Source organism: Poecile atricapillus, chromosome 3, assembly GCF_030490865.1.
Source record: "Poecile atricapillus isolate bPoeAtr1 chromosome 3, bPoeAtr1.hap1, whole genome shotgun sequence".
NCBI lineage: Eukaryota > Metazoa > Chordata > Aves > Passeriformes > Paridae > Poecile > Poecile atricapillus.
In genome coordinates, this window is record NC_081251.1 from 116,862,831 (window position 1) to 116,888,321 (window position 25,491).

The following is a 25,491-nucleotide window of genomic DNA, read 5'->3' on the forward strand; positions in this document are numbered from 1 at the left end:
TACTAGTATTTATTTCTTTTTCATCTCTCTCTCTCTCTCTCTCTCTCTCTCTCTCTCTCTCTCTATCTCCCTATATTTATACCTTTGTTATAGATTTCTATATTTTCATTTCTATATTATTTATTTAAAAGCCCTGCCTGTAACCGAATTTAAAAAAACATCCCCTTCACCTTAAATGATTATTTAAATATTTCTAATGCTTATTTTTATCAAATTTATATACTATTTTGAACTAGCCCAGGGGCACTGGGACCGGCCCAAAGGGACCCCGGCGGTGCCCGAGACCCGCGCCCGGAGTGGACGGATCTGCTGCTCCTGCTCCAGCTGCTCCTGCTGCTCCTGCTGGCAGCCTCAGTGCTGGCAGCACAGGGCAATTTCTATGGGGTTGGGAGGAAATGTGCTGTTTCAAGCTGGGATCACTGGCTTCTGTGGGTGGGGAAATCTTGAAGACTCAGCCGAGTCCTTCCTGAGAATTGCAAGGCTCGTGTCCCTGTGATTCTTGAGACAGGGTTTAAGTAGCTGCCATCGACTTGAGACAGCATCGAGTGGGTTTGTTCGAGTGGCAGAAATGATTTCTGTGCCTGGAATAAGGTGTCTTGGGATAAGCAACTCTCTTTGGTTGCAGAATGAACCGGTCTTTTTCCTTTTTCCTTCTTTTTCCTTCTAGATTGCGGAGCATTGGAGACCGGCAGCTCTGTGCTGCTCTTTGTTCACCTGTTGTGCTTGGAAGAGACGTGAAACTGCGGGGAAGCTGCGCTCGCCGTAGTGGCCAGAGGGAGAAGCACCTTGTCCATCTCGTCCATCTTGCCGGCCCCTGGCGTGGTCCTTTCCCCTCTGGCTCCTTGTTTCCCTCTTGTCCAATCAAGGACAGAATCCCTCTGTCCTTGCTGTGTGTTCTGCGCTCGGCCTTTTTCTGTGTCCTTCTCCGTGGCTCACTCACGTGCCTTTTTTAATTCCGTCTGTCTCTCTGCTCTTCCCCGTGCCCTTGTTTCCCAGTGGCTCCTTGTGTCCCCTTCCTTGGCTCTGTTCTTTTTCAATCCCTCTCTGTCTTGCTGCCCATGCCAGGTTTTGGATTTGGGTGGAAGTTTTGGTTTTTTGGTGGTTTGGTTTTGTTTTTGGTGGTTTTTTGGTGATTTGGTTTGGTTTGGTTTTTTTTCAGTTTTGTTTTGTTTTTCTATTTCATCCTACAGCCCATTCTTTTGTTCTTTCTTTTCTTCCTGTGTCCTCTCTGCCACCACTCCCTCTTTCTGCCTCTGGCCTGTGCCTGGGGTTTTTGGGGAGGGATTTCTGGCACCTGCCCCCCTTTTCTTGTTGCAGCAGAGCTCCTTTTTGGGAGGGGGTCTAGTCCTAGAAGGGCTTCCAATAAAGCAGGGTGCTGCTGTCCAGGGCAGTTGGAGTTGTTCTGTGCCTTCTTTGGGGGTGAGGAGCAAAGGCTGAGGGGGACGGGGTGGGCACTGGGGGGCTCCCATGTCCCTTGGGGCACGCCGAGGTCCCCGGCAGAGGGAGGCAGGCGCTGCGCTGGAGGAGCAAGGTGAGCGGGGAATGGGGAGGGCTCGTGCCGGGTACCCTTGCCCAGAGGGGACCCCGAGCTGCCAGGAAATTCCCTGCGAGGGCTGGATGCAGAATCCAAAAACCTGTGGAGCTGTTCTGGTTTTTACGGTAGGCATTGGCAAGGAACAGGAATGGATCTCTCTAAATTCCCTTGGAAAGAAACCCCCTCTCTGTGCACGCCGTCTTTAGGGTTTTGTTATGTCAGGAACGGCTTAGGGTTAAGAAAGTGGCTTTTGTTTTTCCACCTCTTACTTCCCTGTAAAATATGAGTGTATAAAACACATCTGTGCATCAATGAGGCATTAAAATGCACCAAGTGAAATTTCTGTGTCTCTAAGTTGCATAGAGATGAGTTCCATAGAGACGAGTGCGTTCTGCACTTGGGGTTGTCCAGGGCTTTATATTTTTGTTATTCTGATTTGTCCGGTGAATGAATTTATAGAGTTTAAAATAGAAAGAAATGCAAATTTCAAAAAGCAGAAAAATAGAAAGAGAAATAGATAAAGATATAAATGTAAAAATAGAAGGCCCTATAAATAGAAAATACATAATAGAAATAATGTCCATAAATCTACACATCTAAAAGATAAGTAATCTCATGTATGTTATTGTAATATGCTTTAACCTATATTCCATAGAATTAATACAGGAATATATACAAAATATAGCATAAATAAAAACTATAAATCTCAGTTGAAAAGAATTATTTAAATCTAGTTTACAATAAAAGCTTGCTTTTTTTCATTTGGGTAGAGTCAGGGCTTTTAAATAAAATGTACAATATAGAAATATATATATTAAATATATAAAGATATATACGGGTTATAAATACATACAAATAGGTTTCTATTTAATATATAATAGGAATAATATAGATGTAGTTGTTAATAGAGATGTCTTTTAATATAGGATACCTTGTGTGTTATGCCTAGTTCAATATAGTATATAAATATGAATATAAATTTGATAAAAATAGGCATTAAAATATTTAAATAGTCATTTAAGCTGAAGGGGCTTTTTGTTTTTTATTTGGTTAGAGGCAGGGATTTTAAATAAATAATATAGAAATGAAAATATACAAATCTATAATAAAGATATAAATATAGGGAGATATATATAGGCATAAATAAGAAATAAATACAAGTAATATCAATCTGTCTAGGGAATGAGCAATGGGTTCCTTCTGCCCCTGCCTTCGGTCTTGGGGTAACAGCAGCACAAACTGTGAGCTGTGAGGATGATGAGGGCTCAGAGCAGCCCCAGGTGTGAGCAGTGAGGATGATGAGGGCTCAGAGCAGCCCCAGGTGTGAGCAGTGAGGATGATGAGGGGACAGAGCAGTTCCAGGTGTGAGCAGTGAGGATGATGAGGGCTCAGAGCAGCCCCAGGTGTGAGCAGTGATGAGGATGAGGATGGGGTGGGTCCTACTGGGCACTGTTTCAGGGGGATGGTTTCCCTCATCTCATTTGGGCATGGAGCAACTGGAGGAGAGAGGTTTATGGCCGGGTCCCCCGGGTGTCTCATGGAATGATGGTGAGGGGATCTCGCAGGGCCTGGGGGAACACCTGGATGCACTCAGATGTGGAGCATTGCTTAAAGGAGGTGCTGAGGGACAAACCTTTGTGTCACGGAGCAGCAGCTGAATAGGTGAGCCAGTGTGGGTTTGCAGAGGGGACTTTTCTTTCTCCCCTTTTGATTTTATTTTGCCATTCACTGCCTTGTTCTCCCAGAAAAAAAAAAAAAAGAAAAGTAAAGAAAGAAAAAAAAGGGGGGGGGTTATGAGAACAAAAGAAGTTCAAACTGAGGGAAGAAACTCCTCCTCCATTATTGTCTGTGTTTAAACTGGGGGGAATCCCCTTTCACCTATGTTTTTGAGGGTACCGATAGGAGGAAAACCTGCCTTTTCCAGGGTGTTAGGTATATCGGTTGACAGCGAATCCTTGTGTTGTTTTGACACAAGGATTAAGGAAGGGGAAAAGTATTCTTGCCGTATCATGTGTTTGATTTGTGGGTACCTCCCCTTTTTTCGTTATTCTGAGGTTTAAATTGAGGGGGAAGCCCTGTTGTCTGCACTTTGTCACGGTCTGAACTGAGATGAAAATCCCCCTTTTCCCATCATTTGAGAGATTTTATTCGAGAAAAATCTTTTTCTGCTGCCGTAGGGGATTGAAATGAAGTGTCGAGCGCACATTTATTTGCCATTGTATTGGTTTAAGATTGCAGGAACATACCCTGTTGCCTCAGTTTCCGGGGTTCAATTGACGGGAACACCGGCTTTTCCAGCATTTGGCGGGGTCACGTGTGGCCGTGCCGCTGCATTTGAGGGCGCTTCTGCCCCCGGCACCAAATGTCTTACAGGGGAGCGCTCCTGGCATTCCCTGGGGAATTGCTGAAGTGCAACGGGAATTTGGCGGCTGAGCAGCCCCCAGGGAGAGACAGAGCCGTGCGGAGGCGAGGTGAGCTCTGCCGGGCCGGCAGGCGGGAGCCGCGGCGCGGAGCTGTGTCCGTCCGGCCGCTCCGCCCGCTCCGGGCGCGGGGCTCGGGCACCGCCGGGGTCCCTTCGGGCCGGTCCCGGTGCCGCTGGGCGGGCCGGGCTCTCCCGGGGCCGGGGCCGCCCCCGCCCGCCGGAGGAGCCGCTTTCCTGCCGGGAGCCCCGGTCCGTCCGGGGGCAGGAGCGCGGGGCCGCCCCTGGGTGCCGAGTGCCGCCGCTGCCGGGGCTCCCGTGAAAGCCGCTGAAAGGAGGGGAGGGAAAAAATCGAACCCAGACCCCCCAGGCTTTTTGTCTGTGGGCTTTGTCGGTATTGCTCTTTAGCCGAGCCGCGCCTTTAAATAACGATGTGGCGCCTTCTAGAAACTGTGTCCAATACCTTTTGCACCCTCACGTGAGGGCTTCGAGCTCAGGTTTTTCCATTGCCGAGTTAATTGCAGGTCCAAGCTGGCAGCGTCCCGTGCATCTGGTGTGCATGAATCTGTTTGTGATGTTCATTTCCCCTGGATGCAGAGTTGGGCTTGTTGGGCAGACCGTATTTCTCACACCTCGAGGCTTGTTAACCCTTGTACACGATTTTCTGGAGACGCGGGCTGGGGGAGAACTTTGTCTTGCTGCTGTACTAGGGAATGGAATGCAGGGGGTCCCCGCAATATCCCCGTGGAAGCTGGAATGTCCGAGGAAATGGATGCGACAATTCTCGGGGCTGAACCTGGCTCCCAGCGCTCTGCAGCGTAGGACGCGAGAGAGCAGGGCCGAGGGACAGCGGGGTAGGAGCGGCGAGGTGCTTCGTGCTCTGGGTTTGGTGTCGCTGATGTTTCCAGAGCCAGGGCAGGTTGATTTGGTTCTGGTGCACTGGAACGGGATCCAAACCTTAGAAAGGTTTGAGACAAACTGGGAGGAAATGTTTTAAAACGAATGTGTTTCTTAATAGAAGGCAGGTTTCAGTCTGTTTTTTAATTGATTTTAAAGGAAATATCTTTTGAGGAAAAGTGAAAAAAAATGTTTATTTTAATAAGTAGGGCGTAGGTAAGAGGAAAAAAGGATGAATAACGAAATGATAATTGTTTTGTTGTGGAGAAAAGAGCAGGAGATTTAGAAGGGTTTTTCTGCACGTGCGGTTTGGATGTTTTTGGAGTTGGGCTGTGGCGTGGATCTTTTTGAGCCGTGGGGTGTTTTGGTGGTAGCCTGGGTTTTTGGATCGGAGTAAAGTTGAATAGTTTTAGAAGAAGTTGTTACGGTTTTGGCAATTATTTTGTATTCACTAATCAATGAGAAGTTATTTTAAAAAAGTAAAAAATTGATTTCTTGTTGCCTTTGTTAGACAATAGATTTGAGAGAGAATTTGTGTGAGGCTGTATTAGTACTGTATGTAGATTGTGTGTTCAAAGAATTTTTTTCTTTCTTAGTTTTGAAGTTACAGAACTTATGTTTGGGCATAAAGCAGATGGTGGGGATATAATATAATATAATGGAATTTTAGGACATTTTATTTTTTATTGTATATCTTTGCCTTAATGATTAAATTAATGCTTTTTAATTTTAGATATACTTTTATAGAAATACAGGTAAATATAAATAGTGGTTGTAATATTTAGTAAGTAAAGGTATTTATATGTGGTTTTTATTCAATATTAGGTTTTTTTTGGTGGTACACAGTGTGTTGCTTTATTTTTTTTATGTTGTATACTATGTGAAATTTCGTTTCTGAATAAAGATGATTTTATGAATGGGTTTTTTTGTATTTTAGGTAGAATCAATTAAAATAGGTTTTGATAGGTATTATTGGGATTTTAGTTCTCTATTGTATGTAGGGGTTCAGATGGGGTAGGGTTTGTTTGGTTAGGGGAGTTTTTGGTGTTAATTAGGTGGCTTTTGTTAGATGCAGTTTTCAATTTTTGAAAGTATTTTATTGAGTGGTTTTAAGGTGATTTTTAGTAATTGATGGTCTAATCTTATTTTGTTTGTAGTTCTGTGTAATAACAGATATGTTCTATTTATTTAATGTTGTCTTTTTTAGTTTAGGTGTTGATGATAAGTTTGGATTTCTTTCTGTTGTGGCATTTCTTAGTTTCCTTTCTGGGGACACAGGCATTTATATGGTGGATTTTTATAGGTATATTTTTGTGGGTGGTATTTTTTAACTTTTTAGTAGTTTAGATTGTTTTTTTAATGTTTTTAATTAGCTATTAAATTTTTTTATGGAGTATTGGTAATTATGTATTACTATAAATGTAGAGCTTTGGGGTTTTTTTATTAATGTTTAGGGTTAGTTGAATGGTCTTGAGTTTAGTGAGTTAGTTTGATTATTTTTTAACAGTTGGTGTGATTTGTTGTGTGGAGTTCAATAGGGTTGCTTTTTATTTATGTTTAACTTTGCTGATGTTATAAGAACTGTTAGTGAAAGAGCATAGTATCCGTTTTTGCCGGTAGTGGGTTGTACGGTGTGGGTTTTGTTTGTGTTACCTGTTTTGGGGTTTTCTTTGTTAGCGAGATTAAAGTTTTTATTTTGGGGTTAATTTGTGATTAAATTAAAAAATTTTAGGGCAATTTAGTTTTTTGATTCGGGGGTGCTGTGATAGAGTACTTTATTGGTTTTATCTGGTATTGGTTGTGTGGATAGAAGGAATATTTGTTTTGAAAGTTTACTTCAGTATAGGTAGTTGAGGTGTTAGGATGCGTTGTGTTTCAGTGTTGAATCTTTTTGAGGCGGTTTGGGTTTTTTCTAGGTTAAGATTTTTTTCCCTTGGCTGGTGGAGGTATTGTGATTTTATTGATGATATTGGTGGGAATTTGATGCTGTTTGTTTTTTGGTTATTTTATTTTTAGGAATTGGATTTTTGCAGTTGGACTGAAAGAATTCACTTAATTTCAAAACATACTACTTTAATGATGTAAAGGTTCCCATATTAACTCCTCAGTCTTTTAGATTCTTTTTCTCATTTAGGTTTTCCAGAATTTATGGATAATTTAGCAATCAAGCAGGGAGGGAACCCCATTCTTGAAAAGATGGCTGTGGAAAAACCTGTGTCTAACAACACATACCTGACGGACGGCAACAATTTTGCCATTATTACAGGGTCAAATACGAGTGGCAAATCAACGTTGGCAGGGATCTGCCGGAGGAGAGGAGTTTCTGGTGGGCTCCCAGTGGCATCTGATGGAGTGATGGTGAGAGCATCTCATAGGGTCTGGGGGAGCATGTGGATGCACTTGGACCCGGAGCACCGCTTAAAGGAGATGGTGAGGGACAAAGCTTTTTGCCAGGAAGCAGCACCTGAACAGCTGAGCCGGTGTGGATTTGCAGGGGTGATCTTTCTCCTTTTCCTTTTTGATTTCATCTTGGCAGTCCCTCCCCGGTGCCCTCAATCTGTCACAAGAATTCCAAGGAAAAAAAAAAGGCTGAGGAAACAGTGAAAAGAAGGGGTATAGGTAAGGTGGAGTTCAGGTGTACCCCACCCCAAACCCTAAACAGCAGCCCTAACAGTGCCACCATTTCCCTGAGACAGCTGCAGGCAGGAACCCTAAAGCAGGAGAGTGCCAGAACCCTCGAGAGCTGCAGGCAGTTCCCTGGTGCTAGGGCCAGCCAGGAGATAGTGGGGGGACGATCCGTAGGGTTGGGGAAACAGGGGGTTTCCCGCCCCGCCCCACCCTGGGCTCTCGGTCCCTCCGCAGCCGGGGATTGCTCCCACCCCTCCTCGAGGCGGCGGTTGGCAGGGCTTCGTGCCTAGCCTCCGCAAAGAGTTCGGCTCTGTCAGCCTCTGCCCTGTCTCAGGGCCAAACTTAGGTAGGGTAGGGAGCAACTGTGGATTGCCTGGTCCAGGCTAATGGACATCTCTTGGGGCCTATGGATAAGGAGCATCCCCGGTTGCAAGCGTAGGGTTCTAACTAAGTTTGTAGGGTTCAGTGCGGGAGCTTGGCAGTGACACAGAGAGGTTGAGGGAGGGCTTCAGAGGTCGAGGGCTGGAGACAAACAGTGAAAACAAAAGGGGTACAGGTTGGGATATAAGGTAGAGTACAGGACTATTCAAACCCTAAACAGCAGCCCTAACAGCGCTCCCGTTTCCCTGAGGCAGCTTCAGGCAGGAACCCTAAAGCAGCAGAGTGCCAGAACCCTCGAGAGCTGCAGGCAGTTCTCTGGTGCTAGGGTCAGCCAGGAGATAGTGGGGGGACGATCCGTAGGGTTGGGGAAACAGGGGGTTTCCCGCCCCGCCCCACCCTGGGCTCTCGGTCCCTTCGCAGCCGGGGATTGCTCCTACCCCTCCTCGAGGCGGCGGTTGGCAGGGCTTCGTGCCTAGCCTCCGCAAAGAGTTGGGCTCTGTCAGCCTCTGCCCTGTCTCAGGGCCAAACTTAGGTAGGGTAGGGAGCAACTGTGGATTGCCTGGTCCGGGCTAATGGACATCTCTTGGGGCCTATGGATAAGGAGCATCCCCGGTTGCAAGCGTAGGGTTCTAACTAAGTTTGTAGGGTTCAGCGGGGGAACTTGGCAGTGACACAGAGAGGTTGAGGGAGGGCTTCAGAGGTCAAAAGCTTGAAGGCTGTAGACAAACATTGAAAATAAAAGGGGTACAGGTTGGGATATAAGGTAGAGTTCAGGTGTACCCAAACCCTGAACAGCAGCCCTAACAACACTCCCGTTTCCCTGAGACAGCTGCAGGCAGGAACCCTAAAGCAGCAGAGTGCCAGAACCCCTGAGAGCTGCAGGCAGTACCCCTGGTGCTAGGGCCAGCCAGGAAGAGATAGTGGGTGCTAGGGCCTACTGCTGTCATATAAGCTGGGGTTTCCATCCTTGGGGTACCCTGGGCTCCCTGTCCCTCACTGACTGGAGAGTCTTCCTCCCCTCCTTGAGGTGGTGGTAATTTGGCTGTGTCAGCCAATACTGCTGTGAAGCAAGCATCTGCCTCCCTGTGAGGTGAAGTGTGCAGCCCATGAACCTGGGCATTCTCTAGAGAAGGTAAGTGCTGGGTTTTCACAGATGTGCCGCTAAGATCCTGCATTGATATTTGGTCTTCTAGATTGTAGCTGACCAGGAGCCGACATCCTGGCGATGGCAGGAACTTCCCGGATAGCGCAACGGCCTTCCAGGGCGTCCTCGTGTGGATCCTCCCCGCCGGGCATCCGAGAGCTGAGTCGGAGGCTACGACCTGTAGAGGGTTATGAAAGTGGGGTGCCGGGTTGGGACTCATGACCCGGGATTTTTGAATCAGCTTTGGGGATGGGGAGGTCCAGGCTGTGGCCCCTTAGGCCACGTGAAGGGAGAGCCTCACATTTGTTCACAGTGCTGAGGTGTGCAGGACGGAGCAGCCCCAGGGCGTGTTGTATCACTTGTCCATTGTGCCTTGTGTGTCTTTTGTGCTTCTTGTGTTGTACGTGCCTCGCCTTATCTCTTCTGGGGGCTTACCAGAAACCCCGGCGTCACTCCTCGCATCTCTGATCTCTGGGCTCCTCAGCCCGACACCATCGAAGCTTTGCCTCGGGAGTCCTTAGAGGTCTTGGAATCGCGTCTCTCTTTTAAAAGCATCCGATCGGATGTCTTTTAGAGGTCTTGTTCCGTGCTGTGTCAACAGCCGTGCGCCGCGAGGATCCATTGCTGCGGCTTAGGTCTTGAAGAAACACAAAGATTGGTAGGGGACTGTGGCCCTCAGATTCTCGGGCATCCGTCTTGGCAGTTGCTGGAGTTTGTCATTCCGTCAGCATCTTCTTCCTCCCGGGTTCTGCGAGCTTCATCAGCTCGCCTTCATTCTCACCCGGCTCATCTCGTTCCGCGTTCTCTCGGTCCTTGCGGCCATTCTTGTGGCCCAGAGTTTTGTCTCCCCGTTGTGTCCCCTCGTCTGTTGTCTTGTGTGTCACGGGTGTCTGGGTGTAGTTGTCCCGGAGCTGCTCTGTCCTGCTGCCCAGCCTGGGTGTAGGCATGAGGGGACAAGTCCCAGGCCCCTGTTATTTGAAATTTGTGATGTAGGGTGTAGTTGGAGTCTAGCGGGTGTTCCTAGATTGACACAAGATGTCAGGAGCTGTGAAGTTACCCTGCAGCACTTTGACTTTTGTCTCAGCTTTCTTTCAGATGCGGACGGATGAAATCGGTGGCAGAGCGCCCCATCCAGGGTAAGGGGGTTCCCGCGAGAAGGTAAGTCAATGTTTGTCTTGGCAGGGCAACTGGAACCGGTCACTGTGTTACAGGTCTCCTCTTTGTCTTTATTTTTAGGAAGTAGAGCCGGCTAGCAGCAGTCAAGGCGAAGTGGGCAAGGTGAGCATTGACCGGTGGAGGGAAACTGTTGTTATTGCTGGGCTCTCAGTTTCTGGTGCAAATGCCAAGCGTCCCTTCTTGTTTGCGTGCTTTAGGCGGTCCAGTCGCATTTCGCCGAGACGTCCTCTCCAACCAACCGGCCGGCACAGCTGTTTCACCGCTCCCGTGAGCCCTGCGGAAACATTACGGGACCGTGTGACGGAGCCTTTTCCACGTAAAGGGGCCGTGTGGGTGGCCTTCAGGAACGGGCCGAGGGGTTGCCGTGAGTTGGGGATGTCGGGAGGAGGAGTGAGGGCCTGTTCAAGTTTCAGCAATGCCACGTCACTTTATCTTTTCTTAATTCAGGCGCGCCCTGCGATGACGGCGTCCGGCTCCCGGCGTGGCCGAAGCGCGTGGCCTCAGGACGTGGCCGTTCACAGGAGACCGTGAGTAGCGGAATTGTCGTGTTTTGGCTGATGCCCTGCAAAGATCAGCCTCTGATTTTCTGTTTTATTTTTTTTTACCTCACCAGAAGACAACAGCCCGGCGATGGCAGGAACTTCCCGGATGGCGAGGCGGCCTTCCTTGGCGCTCCATGTGGATCCTCCCCGCTGGGCATCCGAGAGCTGAGTCGGAGGCTGCAAATTGCAGAGGGGCTGAAATCGGGGTGCCGGGTCGGGACTCGTGACCTGGGATTATGGAGTCAGCTTTGGGGACGGGGAGGTCCAGGCTGTGGCCCCTTAGGCCACGTGAAGGGAGAGCCTCACTTTTGTTCACAGTGCTGAGGTGTGCAGGACGGAGCAGCCCCAGGGCGTGTTGTATCACTTGTCCATTGTGCCTTGTGTGTCTTTTGTGCTTCTCGTGTTGTACGTGCCTCGCCTTATCTCTTCTGGGGGCTTACCAGAAACCCCGGCGTCACTCCTCGCATCTCTGATCTCTGGGCTCCTCAGCCCGACACCATCGAAACTTTGCCTCGGGAGCCCTCAGAGGTCTTGGAATCGCGTCTCTCTTTTAAAAGCATCCGATCGGATGTCTTTTAGAGGTCTTGTTCCGAGCTGTGTCGACAGCCGTGCGCCGCGAGGATCCATTGTTGCGGCTTAGGTCTTGAAGAAACGCAAAGATTGGTAGGGGACTGTGGCCCTCAGATTCTCGGGCATCCGTCTTGGCAGTTGCTGGAGTTTGTCATTCCATCAGCATCTTCTTCCTCCCGGGTTCTGCGAGCTTCATCAGCTCGCCTTCATTCTCACCCGGCTCATCTAATTCCGCGTTCTCTCGGTCCTTGCGGCCATTCTTGTGGCCCAGAGTTTTGTCTCCCCGTTGTGTCCCCTCGTCTGTTGTCTTGTGTGTCACGGGTGTCTGGGTGTAGTAGTCCTGGAGCTGCTCTGTCCTGCTGCCCAGCCTGGGTGTAGGCATGAGGGGACAAGTCCCAGGCCCCTGTTATTTGAAATTTGTGATGTAGGGTGTAGTTGGAGTCTAGCGGGTGTTCCTAGATTGACACAAGATGTCAGGAGCTGTGAAGTTACCCTGCAGCACTTTGACTTTTGTCTCAGCTTTCTTTCAGATGCGGACGGATGAAATCGGTGGCAGAGCGCCCCATCCAGGGTAAGGGGGTTCCCCCGAGAAGGTAAGTCAATGTTTGTCTTGGCAGGGCAACTGGAACCGGTCACTGTGTGACAGGTCTCCTCTTTGTCTTTATTTTTAGGAAGTAGAGCCAGCTGGCAGCAGTCAAGGTGAAGTGGGCAAGGTGAGCATTGACCGGTGGAGGGAAACTGTTGTTATTGCTGGGCTCTCAGTTACTGGTGCAAATGCCAAGCGTCCCTTCTTGTTTGCGTGCTTTAGGCGGTCCAGTCGCATTTCGCCGAGACGTCCTCTCCAACCAACCGGCCGGCACAGCTGTTTCACCGCTCCCGTGAGCCCTGCGGAAACATTACGGGACCGTGTGACGGAGCCTTTTCCACGTAAAGGGGCCGTGTGGGTGGCCTTCAGGAACGGGCCGAGGGGTTGCCGTGAGTTGGGGATGTCGGGAGGAGGAGTGAGGGCCTGTTCAAGTTTCAGCAATGCCGCATCACTTTATCTTTTCTTAATTCAGGCGCGCCCTGCGATGACGGCGTCCGGCTCCCGGTGTGGCTGAAGCGCGCGGCCTCAGGACGTGGCCGTTCACAGGAGACCGTGAGTAGCGGAATTGTCATGTTTTGGCTGATGCCCTGCAAAGATCAGCCTCTGATTTTCTGTTTTATTTTTTTTTACCTCACCAGAAGACAACAGCCCGGCGATGGCAGGAACTTCCCGGATGGCGAGGCGGCCTTCCTTGGCGCTCCATGTGGATCCTCCCCGCTGGGCATCCGAGAGCTGAGTCGGAGGCTGCAAATTGCAGAGGGGCTGAAATCGGGGTGCCGGGTCGGGACTCGTGACCTGGGATTATGGAGTCAGCTTTGGGGACGGGGAGGTCCAGGCTGTGGCCCCTTAGGCCACGTGAAGGGAGAGCCTCACTTTTGTTCACAGTGCTGAGGTGTGCAGGACGGAGCAGCCCCAGGGCGTGTTGTATCACTTGTCCATTGTGCCTTGTGTGTCTTTTGTGCTTCTCGTGTTGTACGTGCCTCGCCTTATCTCTTCTGGGGGCTTACCAGAAACCCCGGCGTCACTCGTACCATCTCCGATCTATGGGCTCCTCAGCCCGACACCATCGAAGCTTTGCCTCGGGAGCCCTCAGAGGTCTTGGAATCGCGTCTCTCTTTTAAAAGCATCCGATCGGATGTCTTTTAGAGGTCTTGTTCCGTGCTGTGTCGACAGCCGTGCTCCGCGAGGATCCATTGCTGCGGCTTAGGTCTTGAAGAAACGCAAAGATTGGTAGGGGACTGTGGCCCTCAGATTCTCGGGCATCCGTCTTGGCAGTTGCTGGAGTTTGTCATTCCGTCAGCATCTTCTTCTTCCCGGGTTCTGCGAGCTTCATCAGCTCATTCTCACCCGGCTCATCTCGTTCCGCGTTCTCTCGGTCCTTGCGGCCATTCTTGTGGCCCAGAGTTTTGTCTCCCCATTGTGTCCCCTCGTCTGTTGTTTTGTGTGTCACGGGTGTCTGGGTGTAGTTGTCCCGGAGCTGCTCTGTCCTGCTGCCCAGCCTGGGTGTAGGTGTAAAAGGCCGAGTCCTAGGCCCCTGTAATTTGAAATTTGTCATGTAGGGCGTAGTTGGAGTCTAGAGGATGTTCCTCGATGGACACAAGATGTCAGGAGCTGTGAAGTTACCCTGCAGCACTTTGACTTTTGTCTCAGCTTTCTTTCAGATGCACACGGATGAAATCAGTGGCAGAGCGCCCCATCCAGGGTAAGGGGGTTCCCCTGAGAAGGTAAGTCAATGTTTTTCTTTGCAGGGCAACTGGAACCGGTCACTGTGTGACAGGTCTCCTCTTTGTCTTTATTTTTAGGAAGTGAAGCCGGCTATCAGCAGTCAAGGCAAAGCGGGCAAGGTGAGCGTTGACTGGTGGAGGGAAGCTGTTGTTATCGCTGGGCTCTCAGTTTCCGGTGCAATGCCAAGCGTCCCATCTTGTTTGCGTGCTTTAGGCGGTCCAGTCGCGTTTCGCTGAGACGTCCTCGCCAACCGGCTGGCACAGCTGCTTTACCACTCCTGTGAGCCCTGCGGAAGCATTATGGGACCGTGTGACGGAGCCTTTTCCACATAATGGGGCCGTGTTTGTGGCCTTCAGGAACGGGCCGAGGGGTTGCCGTGAGTTGGGGATGTCGGGAGGAGGAGTGAGGGCCTGTTCAAGTTTCAGCAATGCCACATCACTTTGTCTTCTCTTAACTCAGGCGCGCCCTGCGATGACGGCGTCCGGCTCCCGGTGTGGCTGAAGCGCGTGACCTCAGGACGTGGCCGTTTGCAGGAGACCGTGAGTAGCGGAATTGTCGGGTTTTGGCTGATGCCCTGCAAAGATCAGCCTCTGATTTTCTGTTTTATTTTTTTTTACCTCACCAGAAAACAACAGCCTGGCGATGGCAGGAACTTCCCAGATGGCGAGGCGGCCTTCCTTGGCGCTCCATGTGGATCCTCCCCGCTGGGCATCCGAGAGCTGAGTCGGAGGCTGCAAATTGCAGAGGGGCTGAAATCGGGGTGCCGGGTCGGGACTCGTGACCTGGGATTATGGAGTCAGCTTTGGGGACGGGGAGGTCCAGGCTGTGGCCCCTTAGGCCACGTGAAGGGAGAGCCTCACATTTGTTCACAGTGCTGAGGTGTGCAGGACGGAGCAGCCCCAGGGCGTGTTGTATCACTTGTCCATTGTGCCTTGTGTGTCTTTTGTGCTTCTCGTGTTGTACGTGCCTCGCCTTATCTCTTCTGGGGGCTTACCAGAAACCCCGGCGTCACTCCTCGCATCTCTGATCTCTGGGCTCCTCAGCCTGACACCATCGAAGCTTTGCCTCGGGAGCCCTCAGAGGTCTTGGAATCGCGTCTCTCTTTTAAAAGCATCCGATCGGATGTCTTTTAGAGGTCTTGTTCCGAGCTGTGTCAACAGCCGTGCGCCGCGAGGATCCATTGCTGCGGCTTAGGTCTTGAAGAAACGCAGAGATTGGTAGGGGGCTGTGGCCCTCAGATTCTCGGGCATCCGTCTTGGCAGTTGCTGGAGTTTGTCATTCCGTCAGCATCTTCTTCCTCCCGGGTTCTGCGAGCTTCATCAGCTCGCCTTCATTCTCACCCGGCTCATCTCATTCCGCGTTCTCTCGGTCCTTGCGGCCATTCTTGTGGCCCAGAGTTTTGTCTCCCCATTGTGTCCCCTCGTCTGTTGTCTTGTGTGTCACGGGTGTCTGGGTGTAGTTGTCCCGGAGCTGCTCTGTCCTGCTGCCCAGCCTGGGTGTAGGCATGAGGGGACAAGTACCAGGCCCCTGTAATTTGAAATTTGTAATGTAGGGTGTAGTTGGAGTCTAGAGGGTATTCCTAGATGGATGCAAGATGTCTGGAGCTGTGAAGTTACCCTGCAGCTCTTTGGCTTTTGTCTCAGCTTTCTTTCAGATGCGGACGGATGAAATCAGTGGCAGAGCGCCCCATCCAGGGTAAGGGGGTTTCCTCGAGAAGGTAAGTCAATGTTTGTCTTGGCAGGGCAACTGGAACCGGTCACTGTGTGACAGGTCTCCTCTTTGTCTTTATTTTTAGGAAGTAGAGCCGGCTAGCAGCAGTCAAGGCGAAGTGGGCAAGGTGAGCATTGACCGGTGGAGGGAAACAGTTGTTATCGCTGGGCTCTCAGTTTCTGGTGCAAATGCCAAGCGTCCCTTCTTGTTTGCGTGCTTTAGGCGGTCCAGTCGCATTTCGCCGAGACGTCCTCTCCAACCAACCGGCACGCCTGCTTCACCTCTCCCGTGAGCCCTGCGGAAACATTACGGGACCGTGTGACGGAGCCTTTTCCACGTAAAGGGGCCGTGTGGGTGGCCTTCAGGAACGGGCCGAGGGGTTGCCATGAGTTGGGGATGTCGGGAGGAAGAGTGAGGGCCTGTTCAAGTTTCAGCAATGCCACATCACTTTGTCTTTTCTTAATTCAGGCGCGCCCTGCGATGACGGCGTCCGGCTCCCTGTGTGGCTGAAGCGTGCGGCCTCAGGACGTGGCCGTTTGCAGGAGACCGTGAGTAGCGGAATTGTCATGTTTTGGCTGATGCCCTGCAAAGATCAGCCTCTGATTTTCTGTTTTATTTTTTTTTACCTCACCAGAAGACAACAGCCCGGCGATGGCAGGAACTTCCCGGATGGCGAGGCGGCCTTCCTTGGCGCTCCATGTGGATCCTCCCCGCTGGGCATCCGAGAGCTGAGTCGGAGGCTGCAAATTGCAGAGGGGCTGAAATCGGGGTGCCGGGTCGGGACTCGTGACCTGGGATTATGGAGTCAGCTTTGGGGACGGGGAGGTCCAGGCTGTGGCCCCTTAGGCCACGTGAAGGGAGAGCCTCACTTTTGTTCACAGTGCTGAGGTGTGCAGGACAGAGCAGCCCCAGGGCGTGTTGTATCACTTGTCCATTGTGCCTTGTGTGTCTTTTGTGCTTCTTGTGTTGTACGTGCCTTGCCTTATCTTTTCTGGGGGCTTACCAGACACCCCGGCGTAACTCCTCGCATCTCTGATCTCTGGGCTCCTCAGCCTGACACCATCGAAGCTTTGCCTCGGGAGCCCTCAGAGGTCTTGGAATCGCGTCTCTCTTTTAAAAGCATCCGATCGGATAGCTTTTAGAGCTCTTCTTCCGTGCTGTGTCAACAGCCGTGCGCCGCGAGGATCCATTGTTGCGGCCTAGGTCTTGAAGAAACGCAAAGATTGGTAGGGGACTGTGGCCCTCAGATTCTCGGGCATCCGTCTTTGGCAGTTGCTGGAGTTTGTCATTCCATCAGCATCTTCTTCCTCCCGGGTTCTGCGAGCTTCATCAGCTCGCCTTCATTCTCACCCGGCTCATCTCGTTCCGCGTTCTCTCGGTCCTTGCGGCCATTCTTGTGGCCCAGAGTTTTGTCTCCCCGTTGTGTCCCCTCGTCTGTTGTCTTGTGTGTCACGGGTGTCTGGGTGTAGCTGTCCCGGAGCTGCTCTGTCCTGCTGCCCAGCCTGGGTGTAGGTGTGAAAGGCCAAGTCCCAGGCCCCTGTAATTTGAAATTTGTCATGTAGGGTGTAGTTGGAGTCTAGCGGGTGTTCCTAGATGGACACAAGGTGGCTGGAGCTGTGAAGTTATCCTTCAGCTCTTTGAGTTTTGTCTCAGCTTTCTAAGCATTACATTATTCACTGCCCGATGTGGGGTTCAAAAGAGTAAGAAAAACCTATACTAATTACGTTATATTGGTACTTCCTGTGTGTTGGGAAAAAGGACTGTGGGATAAAGGACTTTGTAATGGTGTTCCTTAAGTTCATGTCTCTCAGGGTGGAGGCCTTCATGTAGTTCTAGTCTCTGAGCTTTTTTTGAGGTTTTAATCTACTTGTCCAGAAATGGATTACTTGTATTTATTTCTATTTTATGGCTATCTATCTATCTATCTATCTATCTTCATTTGTTTATTATAGATGTGTATATTTTCATTTCTATATTATTCATTTAAATGCCATGCCTGTAAGTAAATAAAAAACAAAAAGTCCCTTGATTTAAATATTTTTCATACCTATTTCTATCATATTGAACTTCTTTTTTTACACACCTAGATATAATACACAACAGATATTAAAATATATTGTATTAGCATCTATCCATATGGTTTTCATACTGAATATTAATCTACTTGTCTAGATTTGGATTACTTGTATTTATTTCTTTTTTCTTTCTCTCTAACTCTCTCTCTATATATCTATCTAGCTCCCCTATATTTACTTTTACATGTATATATTTATATATTTCTCTTTCTAATGTTCTGCTTTTTGAAATTTGCATTGCTTTCTCTTTGAAACTCTACCCATTCATTCAGCTGACAGGTCAGAATGACAAAAAGATAAAGCTCTGGTGAACCCCGAGTGCAGAACACGCTCGTCTCTCTGGAACTTAGGCACAGAAATTTCTCTTGGTGCATTTTAGTACCTCATGGATGCACAGATGTGTTTTATACACTCACATTTTACAGGGAAGTAAGAGGTGGAAAAACAAAACCCACTTTCTTAACCCTAAGCCATTCCTGACGTAACAAAACCCTAAAGACGGCGTGCACAGAGAGGGGGTTTCTTTCCCAGGGAATTTAGAGAGATCCATTCCTGTTCCTTGCCAATGCCTACCGTAAAAACCAGAACAGCTCCACAGGTTTTTGGATTCTGCATCCAGCCCTCGCAGGGAATTTCCTGGCAGCTCGGGGTCCCCTCTGGGCAAGGGTACCCGGCACGAGCCCTCCCCATTCCCCGCTCACCTTGCTACTGCAGTGCAGCGTGTGCCTCCCTCTGCCGGGGACCTCGGCGTGCCCCAAGGGACATGGGAGCCCCCCAGTGCCCACCCCGTCCCCCTCAGCCTTTGCTCCTCACCCCCAAAGAAGGCACAGAACAACTCCAACTGCCCTGGACAGCAGCACCCTGCTTTATTGGAAGCCCTTCTAGGACTAGACCCCCTCCCAAAAAGGAGCTGTGCTGCAACAAGAAAAGGGGTGCCCTGGCTGCGGGCACTTCTGCACCACCGTGAGTCCAGAAAAACCCAAAATCACCGGAATTTAACCCAAAAAATCCTCAGATCCAAAAAAAGCCCCGTGAAAATTGGGTAAAATATGCAAAAACGGCAAAAAATCCCATAAAAATCCTGAGTTTTGGGGGTCAAACACCACTGCTACCCCGGCTGCGGGCACTTCTGCACCGCCGTGAGTCCAGAAAAACCCAAAATCCCAGGAATTTAATCCAAAAGAATCCTCAAATAAAAAAAAAAAAAACAACAAAAAATCCCATAAAATACGAGAAAGCAGCAAAAAATCCCATAAAAATCCTGAGTTTTGGGGGTCAAACAGCACTGCTACCCTGGCTGCGGGTACTTCTGCACTACTGTGAGTCCAGAAAAACCCAAAATCACCGGAATTTAACCCAAAAATTACCCCAATCAAAAAAAAAACCCCGTGAAAATCCCATGAAATACGAAAAAATTGCAAAAAATCCCTGGAAAAATCTTAAAAAATCTAGAAAAAAATCTCATAAAATACAAGAAAATTCTGTAAAAAATCCTCAAATCCCTCAAAACTGCCCCAAATCCCCTTCAGGATCTTTGGGAACCTCAATTTGTGCCTTTTAGGGATCAGTTTGGGGGATTTGGGATGTATTTTGGAGATTTTTGGTTGATTTCAGGGTATTTCAGGGTGATTTTGAGTGATTTTGGGTTATTTCAGTTTGATTTTAGGTGACGTCAGGGTGATTTTGGTTGACTAGGCTGATTTTGGGGTGTTTCAGGAGGATTTCGGGTGACTTCAGTTTGGCTTTGGTGTATTTTAGGCTGATTTTGAGTGATTTTGGTGCATTTCAGGCCAATTTTGGTTGATTTCAGGGTGTTTTCTGGTGATTTCAGGCTGTTTTTTTGCTGATTTTGGGGTGCTTGAGACTGATTTTGGGGTGTTTCAGGTTGATTTCAGTTGATTTCAGGGTGATTTTGAGTGATTTTGGGGTGTTTCATGGCAATTTTTGGGTATTTTGGGGTGTTTCAGGCTGATTTTGAGTGATTTTGGGGTACTTCAGGCTGATTTGGGGTTATTTCAGGCTGATTTTGGTTGATTTCAGGGTGGTTTTGGGTGATTTTGGGCTACTTCAGGCTGTTTTTTTGCCGTTTTTTCACCGATTTTTGCTGATTTTGGCTGATTTTGTGCCGATTTCTGGATTTTAGGGCACGTTTCTCGAATGCCACCCTGACGTGCGCATCGGGCGCCGTTTCCACCGGGGCTGCGTCTCCTGCCTGGGGTGTCTCATCTTCTGTCCCCAAACCCTCCAAAACTGCCCCAAATCCCCCAAAACTGCCCCAGATCTCCTTCAGGATCTTTGTGAACCTCAATTTTGATCCCGGTGACGTTGTCCCTGCCCCGCACCCGGTGATGTCATCACCGTTTTTGTGATGTCATCGTCGGCCCGGTGACGTCATAGTGTTCCCTGTGATGTCACCTCTCCCCACGTGACGTCACGTGTCCCGCCTGGTGACGTCATCCGCACTCCGTGATGTCATCGCCAGCTCGTGACGTCACCGCCCCTGTGTGACGTCACAAGCCCCCCCAATGTATGACGTCACCACCCCCCTGTGTCTGACATCACTACACGCCCCCATATGATGTCACCACCCCCGTGTATGACGTCACCATGTCCCCCATGTATGACGTCACGGCGCTGCTGTTGATGGCATCATGGCGGCCCCGTTGATTACGTAACTGCGGCCCCGTGTATGACATCACGGCCCTGCCGTCGATGACATCACGGCTCTGCCGTCGATGACGTCACGGCGCGGCTGTCGATGACGTCACTGCGTCCCCTGTCGATGACATCACAGGAGGAGGACGGCTCCACCTGCCTGCACCACGCGGCCAAGAACGGGAACCTGGAGATGGTGGAGCTGCTGCTGGGAACCGGACAGGTGGACGTCAACGCCCAGGTGAGCGGTCAGTGAGTGACCACTGAGTGTCCACTCACTGTCCTGAGTGTCCACTCACTGTCCTGAGTGTTCTGAGTGAGCCCTGAGTGTGTCCTGAGTGTGTGAGTGTCCACTCTGTGTGTCCCTGCTGGGAACTGGACAGGTGGACGTCAACGCCCAGGTGAGAGGTCAGTGAGTGACCCCTGAGTGTCCACTCACTGTCCTAAGTGACCCCTGAGTGTGTGAGTGTCCTCTGAGTGTCCACTCACTGTGTCCTGAGTGACCCCTGAGTGTCCACTCAGTGTCTGGAGTGTCCTGGCAGTAGTCAGAGGGTCAGGGCTGCTCTGGGGCTGTTTTTGGGCTGTTTAGGGGTTGTTTTTCAGGTGTTTTTTTGGCTGTTTTAGGGCTGTTTTTGGGGTTGTTTTGGGGGTTGTTTTGGGGCTGTTTTTGGGTTGTTTTTGAGGTGTTTTGGGGTGATTTTGGGTGTCTGGAGGCGGCGCTGACCCCTGGATGACCCCTCAGGACAACGGCGGCTGCACCCCGATCATTTGGGCAGCCGAGCACAAACACATCGAGGTCATTCGGTGACCCCTGACCCGAGGGGCCGACGTCACCCTGACCGACAACGTGAGCGCACCTGGGGACACCTGGGGACACCTGGGGGGACCTGAGACACACCTGGGGACCCCTGGACACACCTGGGGACACCTGGACACACCTGGGGACACCTGGGGGGACCTGAGACACACCTGGGGACACCAAAACCACACCTGGGGACAGCTGAGATACACCTGGGGACACCTAGTGACACCAGGGGGCCACCTGGGGACAACTGGGGACACCTGAGACACACCTGGGGACAGCTGAGGAACATCTGGGGAACATCTGAGATATCTGAGACACACCTGGGGACACCTGGAGAACATCTGGGAGACATTTGGGGACACCTGGGGGGACCTGAGACACACCTGGGGACATCTGGGGACACCTGGGGGGACCTGAGACACATCTGGGGACACCAAAACCACACCTGGGGACACCTGGGGGCCACCTGGGGACAACTGGGGACACCTGGGGACAGCTGAGACACACCTGGGGACAGCTGGGGAACATCTGAGATACCTGAGACACACCTGGAGAACATCTGGAGAACATCTGGGAGACATTTAGGGACACCTGGGGGGACCTGGGGACACCTGGGGACAGCTGGGACACACCTGGGGACACACCTGGAACCCAGTCTAGAACCCAGTCCAGAACAGTCTAGAACTCAATCTAGAACCCAATCTAGAACAATCTAGAACCCAGTCTAGAACGCTCTAGAACCCAGTCTAGAACAATCTAGAGCGTGGTCCAGAACGCTCTAGAACCCAGTCTAGAACAATCTAGAACGTGATCTAGAACACTCTAGAACAATCTAGAACCCAGTCTAGAACCCGATCTAGAACAATCTAGAACATGTTCTAGAAACACACCTGGAACACACCTGGGGACAGCTGGGGACATCTGGGACACACCTGGGGACACCTGGGGGCCCCTGAGATACACCTGGGACACACCTGGGGACACCTGAGATATACCTGGAGACACCTGGACACACCTGGGGACACACCTGGGGACACACCTGGGGACACACCTGGGGATAGAAGGAACACACCTGGGCACACCTGAGGGTACCTGGGGGGGGGGTACCTGGGAACATACCTGGGGACACCTGGGATAGAGAGGATACATCTGGGACACACCTGGGGACACCTGGGGACAGCTGGGGGTACCTGGGACACACCTGGGATGGAGAGGATACATCTGGAACTCACCTGGGGGGACCTGGGGACATCTGGGGACACCTGGGCTTTCTAATCTACACATTTACACTTTTCCTATCTAACTTTAAGATTTGTTTTCATGTGTCACCATGAAAACATGCACATGAATTTCATATTATATGAAATTCAGTGTTTCCTTGAATCCTAGAACTAAATATTAAAAACAAGGGCACACAGTCTGTATCGCAGACTCTCTTTTTAACATCTGCCCCTCTCTTTTTAAGAAAAAAACCAAAAAAACAATAAAGAAAATCAACCTAAATCTTTTATTGGATTAGTTTTCAAGAAGGGTTATTTTTCCTTCACTCATGTTTTAACAAATGAGGCTTTACCATATTAATTTTCCCACTTTTTCACACGAAACCCAAAGTTCATCGCTCTCGCACGCGGGATCAAAGGTGTTCAGCCGTCAACTGCGGTCTCGATACGGTTCACATCTGCGTGCTCGCTCTTCTGCTCTTTGGGCCGTCTGTTTGTCTCTGCAGCTGATGAGTTTCCAGGTTCTTCTCTAGGAAGTTACTTCTGCTTTAAACCTGTGAATACACACACATACACTTTTCTCCAAATTATTAATTGAAATGAATTTTTTAATCTTTTTGCTTCTGAACTTCTCACCAGAACCAAAGAATTCTCTCTCAACTTTGCTTGAGTCTTGTTAGAACAATACCTGATAATTGATGGAACTGGCTTAGTAAAAGACTTGTTTAAAAAGGACCGTTCAAGAATTATTTGCAATAGATATAAGATCTTTACACTTTTTCCAAAAATTTAAGATTTATAAGGTTTTTATATTTCTGAGGCATAGCCTTGGTTCCCCCCCTTTTTTTGTAATTAAGTAAGGTATTTGTTTTTTTTGTTATGACAATGAAAAACCATCAAATTAAAACACTTGCACATGTATACACATATAGGAAATAACACTTTTACAGAAATCAAAAACTTATTAAGAAGATTCATCATTAATATTATGCAATATTAAACTTATCTGAATAATCTGTAATATGAATTACTAAATATACTAAATATATACTCTCATCCCAGAGTCTGTCACTGCTGATAAATCAATGGAAGATTGGAAAATCATGTCCGGATAACAATTCTCCAAGCCCGCTGTAAAATCCAGCTGCTATATTAATTCACTAATTGCCAAGTCCAATTGACCTGAGTATTGTTTTGATGCAGAAAACTTCTGGGTTTATTGGTAAATTCTCTATCCAGGTAAAGTCAAGGCTTGGCCAGAGCCTTAGGCCTCATCTGGAAAGATGTCTCTTTAGTCATTTTCAAAGCAAGGGGTTTAAAAATAGCAGCTATAAGATGCTTAAAACACAGCAAACTTTTAAAAGGCATTTGTATAAAACAAATGATCAGATGTCTTAGGTAATTGACTAATTAAACTATCCAATAGTTAATTTAATCTGAAGTTTCTTTCATAACCCTTGACTTTCAACCATGACACATTTTCTTAGAATTCTGGAAACTAAAATAATAAAGCTACATTGGATTAGGTAAATGCAAATCTTCTTAAACAAGGAAAAGAGTAAAAACCAAGACAAAAAAACTCTGTATAGAAGCAGCTGCATAACTTATTTACCAAGATGCATCTGTAGTGAGAAAACAAAAAAATCTCAAATGACACGTGTCTAAAAGGTAATTACACAAAGATATATTAAAATATGTATAAAGCTGCCTGTAAATACAATGACACTTTATACATAATGCTCATCATAGAAATCTATAAATTTACATTATAGAATGAATATGTCATCAGTGAGTGTCTGAGGAAATCAAGATAATAAATTTAAAATATTCACGTCTTAGTGACTAAAAATGAATTAAAGTGAAAAACTTTAAAATTTTTTGTAAATAACAATCACTAAGTTTTTTATGCAACTTTTAGAAAACTAAAACTGTAGAGATTATAACAAACAATAGAACTTCTAATGAAATCACGGGTGTCACAAATTGCATTCACCTCTATTCTTAAGCAGGTGTTCACCAGTGTTCCGTCACCACTGTTTCAGTTGTAATTATCTTCATCTCTATAGGAAAATAACTATGCATTTTAAACAAATGTCTTCAATAAAACATAAAGAAATTTAAATTTTAACTTGTTAAAAAATAATTATGATAAAAGGAAGTAACAAAACGTCAAAAAATACTAAAGTTTTAACTTAAGTAAAAAACACTCAAACTTAAACATAGTGAAATTTAACTTTGCTTAATCTTATTAACACAATCTATATTAGATGAAAACACAACTTAATCTTACTCTGTTATTATAAAAAGAGGCAATTAAAAGTTTGGTATACACTTCTTTGAACACAATATAACAGGAATATTGATTCACTATAGAGATTATAGGGATGCAACAAATTTATCACCATTCTATGTTATCTGGTTTTGAGAATAACTTATAATAACTGCACATGTTATTAAAAATACCATTCGTAACAAGAATTTGCTTGGTAGATGCTTAAATTTGTTAGGATTTTTAGAATTCAGTTTTACTAGAGAAAAAATACAACACCACAGATTTGGTAATTTGCGATTCAGCTTTTGTAGTACTTTTCAGAAACATTAAGTTTAACTTTTTTAACTAAAATCTAAAATCCAAATTGGTATATATGCTGTTATACAGGTTTGGTTTTGGTTTTTTTTTTTATAACAAAAGGACTCACATTAAAATTACTTTATTAAAATTGTAAAAAAAATACCAAGCAAATGGGTAATATACGGTTAATATAACTTTGAGATTACTGAAAACTGTATTGAACTAAATCTACAATACACTTATTCAAATGAAAGGTTAAAAATGAAAGAAACCTGTCATTAAATCCTTTTTCTGTAGGATTAATCATATGATTTTTCAACTTAATTTTAAAGAAATGCATCTTGTAGAAACTGACTACAGTAATACTGCTTGATCACTCTATATAATACAATATAATCAATATACAATACAATACAATATAATATAATACATATACAATACAATATAATCACTCTATATAATACAATACTACATTATCAGTAGATGTATAGAGAAGATAACATTTTCAAAACTTTCATGTATTGAGAATACTGAAACTGAAGAAAAAGCTTTTAAATTTCTTGGGATGCATAAATATAATTTTCTATGTTATTCTGTAAAAACAAAACCAACAGCTATCATTAGAAATATAACATCTATATGTATTCTATTATGCAACATTTTTAAACTTTTTGATCCATTTTTGAAGGCACTTCAATAAGGGCTTCTTTCTGAAGCTTGTGACTGCTATAATTTGCAGATAAGCCAGTAATGCATTTTACAATGCTTTTGATTTTTACTTTTCGGCTATTTTTCTGAAACCATCCCAGAGATGCTGGAGTTTGTATTGACATGTCCCGTAACCCTGAGTCC

General features: G+C 47.6%; 3 long non-coding RNA genes across 3 annotated transcripts; all 3 read left to right on the forward strand.

The window, feature by feature from the left end:
• Positions 1-10,236: 10,236 nt before the first annotated feature.
• Positions 10,237-10,710, forward strand: LOC131577487 (uncharacterized). The gene is made up of 3 exons (XR_009277220.1): positions 10,237-10,281; positions 10,377-10,543; positions 10,627-10,710. It is a non-coding gene; the product is annotated as an uncharacterized LOC131577487 (long non-coding RNA).
• A 1,398-nt stretch (positions 10,711-12,108) lies between these two features.
• On the forward strand, positions 12,109-12,882 carry LOC131577489 (uncharacterized). Its single transcript, XR_009277222.1, has 3 exons — positions 12,109-12,266; positions 12,350-12,429; positions 12,516-12,882. It is a non-coding gene; the product is annotated as an uncharacterized LOC131577489 (long non-coding RNA).
• Positions 12,883-13,337: 455 nt separating this feature from the next.
• Positions 13,338-13,930, forward strand: LOC131577488 (uncharacterized). Its single transcript, XR_009277221.1, has 3 exons — positions 13,338-13,601; positions 13,680-13,721; positions 13,816-13,930. It is a non-coding gene; the product is annotated as an uncharacterized LOC131577488 (long non-coding RNA).
• Positions 13,931-25,491: the final 11,561 nt, after the last annotated feature.